We start from the raw sequence: 5,522 nt of genomic DNA, 5'->3' as shown, positions 1-5,522 counted from the left end.
AAGATATGGCCATTGAATTTGTTGATACTCATAACCAACTAGCAGATATTTTCATTAAACCATTGGCTAAAGAACTTTTTTTATAAAATTAGACATGAACTAGGCATTTATGATGAAGCTTACCTATCTTAACATGATTGTATGATTATGTGTGTGCTTCATTATGTTTATCTCATGCATACTTGTTCTTAAAAGTGCTTATTTATGTTTAAAACTTTCAATTGTTGGGTTAATAGGAACTCGTTGGGTATTTCATAATAAATCATATGAAAATGGAATTAGTGTCAGAAATAAAGCTAGACTGGTAGCTCAAGGATACAATCAGGAAGAAGGAACAGATTTTGATGAAATCTTCGCTCTTGTTGCTAGAGTTGAAGTTATTCGGTTATTACTTGCATATGTTTGCTCTCTAAATTTTCAGTTATATCAAATGGACATAAAGCGTGCTTTTCTTAATGGTTATATACAAGAAGAAGTGTTTGTCGAACAACCTCCGAGTTATGAAGACTACAAACATCCTTCTCATGTATATAAACTTAAGAAAGCTCTTTATGGCCTAAAGCAAGCTCCATGTGCTTGGTATGATCGTCTAACAAACTTTCTACATGAAAAAGGCTTTACCAAAGGAAAGGTCGACACTAAACTTTTTATTAAGAAAATAAATCATCATACTCTTCTTCTTCAAATATATGTGGATGATATTATTTTAAGTTCTACTAATGAGATTTTGTGTAGTGATTTTGGTAAAATGATGCAAGGGGAGTTTGAAATGTCCATGATGGGAAAGTTAAATTATTTTCTTGGATTGAAAATCCAACAACTCAAGGATGGTATTTTTGGAAGTCAATCCAAATACAGCAGATACTTGCTGAAAAGATTTGAAATGGATGACTATAAGCTAATTGCCACTCTTATGGGTTATGGTACATAAATCGATACATATGAAGCTAGAAAAGGCATTGACATATCAAAGTATCGAGGTATGATTGGTTCCCTACTTTATCTAACTGCCAGTAGACCTTATATAATGTTTACTTGTCATATATTAGGAAATGCACATATCTCATGGTCATGCAAGAACTAAGTCTGTGAGGCCCTAAGTACTACTGAAGTAGAATATATAGCGTCAGGTAATTCTTGTGCCTAAGTGTTGTGGCTTAAACAACAATTACGAGATAATGGCTTAGACTTAGAATACATTCCCGTAAAATGTGACAATACTAGTGCTATAAATCTCACAAAGAATCCAGTAATGCATTATAGAACCAAACAAATAGATATAAGACATCACTTCCTTAGGGACCATGTCAAAAAGAAAGATGTGACTGTGGAATTTGTTGATACTCATGACCAACTAGCAGATATATTTACTAAACATTTGACAAAAGAACCTTTCTATAAAATTAGACGAGAATTAGGCATACTTGAATAAGCTTACTTGTCTTAAATGCTTATATATGATTATATGTTTTCTTCATTATGTTTATCGTATGCCTACTTACTTGTACTTAAAACTGCTTAGTTTTGTTTAAAATTTTCAATTTTTGGGGTATGTAATCGATTACATAGGGTCTATAATCGATTACCATGCATCAGTATGCTTGAAAATTCGAAATTTTGGGGTCAATAATTGATTACTTTAGAGAGTAATTGATTACTGCTTTTGGCAGAAACTTTCAGTAAACGATTACTCATCTATGTATTCGATTACCTAAGGTTGTTATTGGAAATCTGAGAATTTTTTTTATGTTGAGTAACCAATTACTCAAACGAGTATTTAAGTGTTCCTCCCATTTTTTCAGACACTTCGTCTTCTTCCTCAAACCCCTCTTTCGTGTCTACCCGTGTTTGCCTCTAAAAACTTCATTTTTATCCTATTTGAGTGATTTTTGAGTCATTTCATATCATATTTTTAATTCTAAACACTTTTATTCCATAAATTTCGTGTTTAATGGCTAAAATAAAAAATCCCCAAATCTTTCAAACACTCAAAACCTAATCTTAAAAACTTCAATCCATGGCTTCATCATCAAAAGTTAAGAAGCAATATACCGATATGTCTCCAAAGATGCAAGCTACTTCATCTTTTGAGGCTAATCCTCTGGATTTGGCACGACTTCTCACTAATTACGAACAACACAAAGTGTTCTCAGAGCATTTTCTTGGACGATCAATCTTTGCTCCCAAGTATGGTAATTTAAGTAACTTTGAGTTTGAAGATTTCCATTTCCGTATTCTACTTAGGCAACAAGATATTTTTTATTTCAGTGATGAATCAAATGTCTACTATCCTGAACTTGCTAAAGTATTTTACTGCAATTTGAACTTTAGGAAAAATCGTTTAACATCCTCCGTGAAAGGAAAAGAAATTGTTTTAGATGTTAAAACCTTCAGTTAAATATGATGTAATATACCCTATCAAGACAACATAAATGATTTCGGTCTTGCATGTGAATGGGATATTTATAATAGAAAAGAGTTGTACTACTCTATGTGTAGATTCTCTAAACAGGAAATCGAAATACATAAGCAACATGCTTTAGGTGAAACTGTAAAGAGTAGAGATATCCTTGTTGTAGGAAATCTCAAACTCGAATATCGTTTGCTTCACTACTTTCTTAGCTGTGTCATACTTCCAAAATTCTCAAATCATTCTCAAATTAAGGACATGGAACTAGAATTGATATATGCTCTTAAGCATAACCTTCAAATCAAATGGGCTTTGACAGTAATGAGACAAATGTGGTATGTGCGAGAAACTCACAGCCCTTTGCCTTACGCAATCTTCATTACCAACATACTTAAGCATTTTGGTGCATCCACTGCTGGTGAGTCCAAAATCACACTTGATGCATGCGATTTTAAGATCGATGTGGATGTGATCCACAAAATGAATTTATTTCGATATCAAATTGATAGAATCTATAAGCATCAAAGTGATAGACACGCTGCACCTGCTGATCCAACTAGAAATGTCCATGTTAACCGTCCTGAACATCAACCTTCTGAATTTCAAGCTAAGTCATCTTCATCTGCTGCCATGCCTACCAATTAGATGATCATGGACGAATTATTCTCACTTCGAGACTATATCTGTAATCGGATGGATGCTCTTGATGCTCAGAATCAACAAGTTCAATTTGAACTTCCACGTCTATCCTATAAGATCAATAACATGGATCTTGATAACAATAATAATGAGCTTGAGTCTTAGAATATTTGATGTCTAGGGTTCCTCTTTGTAATGTTGAGTGATTGTTGACATTTTTATATGTTTTCTGGTTGTTTGAACAATGTATAACCATCTTTTTAGTTTTATGTTATGCTATGTTACCTTTGTGTTTGCTATATAAATATCGTGTGTGTTGGAATCTTGGCTTTTTTTCTTTTTGATGAATCAAAAGGGGGAGAAAAGTTGGGAGAGTGTATTTTCTGTTTAGGCGCATAAGTCCAAATCAAAGGGGAGCATACAAGATAGGGGGAGCACACTCAAGTCAATGTACAAAATATCACAAAGTATGCTACTCTCAGAAAACTACATTGTGAAGAAGATATTGGTTTGTCATCATCAAAAAGGGGGAGATTGTGAAGAAGATCTTGCTGCTGGCCTTGGCACGATTTTGATGAAGATACCAACATCACATATAGAAGAAAAGGAAGAATACTTATGAAGACGATGAAGATAAAGCTTCAAGGAATTTAGAGTCTAAGTCTATAGGTACTTCTATCCTTATACTCTATAATATACAATTAGTAGTAATGCTCAAAAATTATTTTAAAATGCAAATTGAAAACTACAAGTAGAAACGAAAACAATTTTCAAAATACTATGTAACAAGTTACTGGATCTAAGTAACAGGTTATTGTGACAAAGTAATAGGTTACTAGAACTAAGTAACAGGTTACATGAGTGAGAAATAAGTTACCCAACAAAAACTGAACAAGATAATCGACTACTCTATTTGAGTAACCGATTACACAGTATGGTAATCAATTACTCAGTTGGACAAAATGTTTGGGTAATCGATCACACCCTTTGAGTAACCGATTACACAGTTTGGTGATTCTCTAGTAGTAGAGTGGGGGGTTGTTCTATAGGCCCAAAGGACATGATGTAGTTGATTGGGCCATGCACCTTTCGCCCCATCTAATATTTTCTTATTAGCCGCCTCTACCTGACCATTAGTCTGAAGATGTTCGACTAAAGTGAAATGTTGCTTGATGTGCAGGCCTAACAACAACTCTCCGAATTTTCAATCTAAGAATTTAGTACTATTATCCATGACAATGGCGGAAGGTACCCCGAACTGTGTGACAATGTTCCTTCAAGTAAACTTCCAGATGTTGAATGAAGTGATAGTGGATAAAGCTTCAGCTTCGATCCATTTAGTGAAATAGTCCACTACCACTATTAGGAACTTGAGTTGTCTAGCTGCTGGCGGGAAGAGCCCTAGTATGTCTATGCCCCATCTAAAGAATGACCAATGAGTCATATTAGTCATCAATTCCTTAGGTAGGGCTTTGTGGTGGTCGGCAAACAACTGGCAAGGCACACACTTCTTGGTCATGTTGGAGGCATCTTTTTCTATGGTCAGTCAGTAATAACCTACTCGGAGCACTTTCTTGGCTAGAGAACCTGCATCAAAATGGTAGTCACAGTTGCCTTCATGGATTTCATGGAAGACGTATCGTGCTCTGTCGGGGCCGAGGCATCTAAGCATGAGAGCAGAAAAGCCCTAGCGATACAAACAACCTTGCATTATTGTAAACCATAAACTATGTCGTAGAAAACTTTGTTTTTCCTTTTGGTCAGCGGGAAGGTCACCATACAATAGGCATCTGATGATGGGGTTGGTTTAATTGTTTGGGATGGAGATTTCTTCAATTGCCATGACACTGGGTCGCAAAATTGTCCTTTGTACCACCGACCTATTATTACCCAGGCTTTTTGTACTAACCAACTTGGATAAGATATCTGACCGAATATTCTGCTCTCTAGGGACATGTTGGACGGATGCTTCTTCAAACTTAGCCATCAATTCTTTAACCATTGCCAAGTACTTTCCCAATACTGTGTCTTTGGTCTGGTAGGCGCTCGATATCTATGAGACGGCTAGTTGGGAATTACTGTAGATAACAATCATTTTTGCATTGATCTCCCTGGCTAACTGCAAACCACCTATGCAAGCTTTGTACTCGGGTTGATTGTTGGATGTGGACAAGGTGAAGGTTAATGAGTGCTCAATGGTCATGCCCTGGCCATTATCCAGTAAGATACCAAATCCACTTCCTCGAGTATTGGACGACCCATCCACATAAATTGTCGAGATCTGACCAGAGTTATCTGCTTGGGAGGTCAACTCGACGAGGAAATCTGATAACCCTTGACTCTTGATAGTTGTCTTGGGATCAGACCGGATATCAAACTGGGAGAGTTCAATGGACCAAGAGATCATTTGCCTAACCAGCTCTAGATTGTGCAAGTTTTGTTGAATTGGTTGATTTCTTCTGACCACTGTAGG

This window comes from Lupinus angustifolius, unplaced genomic scaffold (assembly GCF_001865875.1).
Source record: "Lupinus angustifolius cultivar Tanjil unplaced genomic scaffold, LupAngTanjil_v1.0 Scaffold_71_5, whole genome shotgun sequence".
Lineage (NCBI taxonomy): Eukaryota > Viridiplantae > Streptophyta > Magnoliopsida > Fabales > Fabaceae > Lupinus > Lupinus angustifolius.
The sequence above is the reverse complement of the archived record's forward strand: the minus strand, read 5'-3'. Positions refer to the sequence as shown.